The sequence below is a fragment of the Lolium rigidum genome, chromosome 2 (assembly GCF_022539505.1).
Source record: "Lolium rigidum isolate FL_2022 chromosome 2, APGP_CSIRO_Lrig_0.1, whole genome shotgun sequence".
Classification (NCBI taxonomy): Eukaryota; Viridiplantae; Streptophyta; class Magnoliopsida; order Poales; family Poaceae; genus Lolium; species Lolium rigidum.
In genome coordinates, this window is record NC_061509.1 from 259,801,511 (window position 1) to 259,801,982 (window position 472).

Below are 472 nucleotides of genomic sequence, written 5' to 3' on the forward strand. Positions count from 1 at the left end.
AGGGGATCGCGATAGTCTTCGAGGGAAGTAAAACCCAAATTTATTGATTCGACACAAGGGGAGGTAAAGAATACTTATAAGCCTTAACAACCGAGTTGTCAATTCAGCTCGCACTCGGAAAAGCACTAGTAACAGGGGTGATGTGAAAGTAGCAAGTAATATGAGAGCGAGTAGTAACAAGAACACAGCAGCAGTAATAGCAATATGAGAGCAATGGCACCGGAAAATAGTTGATACTACTTCGAATGACATGTAGAACGAGTATATAATGATGAGAGATGGACCGGGGTTCCCAACGATCTACACTAGTGGTAACTCTCCAATAAGTGACAAGTGTTGGGTGAACAAATTACAGTTGGGCAATTGATAGGAATCAAAGCATTAAGAAAGAACATCCAGATTATTAATTATGTAGGCATGTTTTCCGTATATAGTCGTACGTGCTCGCAATGAGAAACTTGCACAACATCTT